The following is a 531-nucleotide window of genomic DNA, read 5'->3' on the forward strand; positions in this document are numbered from 1 at the left end:
AGGAGAGATGGGAAGGGGTTCTTTTGTCAGGGAGTGCAGCGATAAAGTAGAGTTTTAAACTGAAAAAGCGTATATTTAGATTAGATATTAGGAAGAAATTTTTCACTACGAGGATGGTGAGACGCTGGAACAGGTTGCCCAGAGAAGCTGTGGCTGCCCCATCCCTGGAAGTGTCCAAGGCCAGGCTGGATGGGACTTTGAGCAGCCTGGTCTAGTGGGAGGTGTCCCTGCCCAGGGCAGGGGGGTTGGAACTGGTCGATCTTTAAGGTCCCTTCCAACCCGAACCATTCTGATTCTATGATAAGAAACCCCTCCAGGGAAAATACCCAGCTAAAAAAAGTTCACCAGAAGCTAACCAGCCCAGATCACACTAAAAGCCGAAATTGTGTCACCGGGGCAGACCGACATTAGCCCCAAACGCTTTCCTTTACAAGCTGCGGGGGTCAGCCTGCCAACCTCCTAGGCCTCTCGGCCCTCCGGCGGCCGGTGCCGGGGCGGGCTGGCGGGGCAGGATGTGAGCTCAGGGCGCCG

Source organism: Rissa tridactyla, chromosome 2 (assembly GCF_028500815.1).
Source record: "Rissa tridactyla isolate bRisTri1 chromosome 2, bRisTri1.patW.cur.20221130, whole genome shotgun sequence".
NCBI classification, from domain to species: domain Eukaryota; kingdom Metazoa; phylum Chordata; class Aves; order Charadriiformes; family Laridae; genus Rissa; species Rissa tridactyla.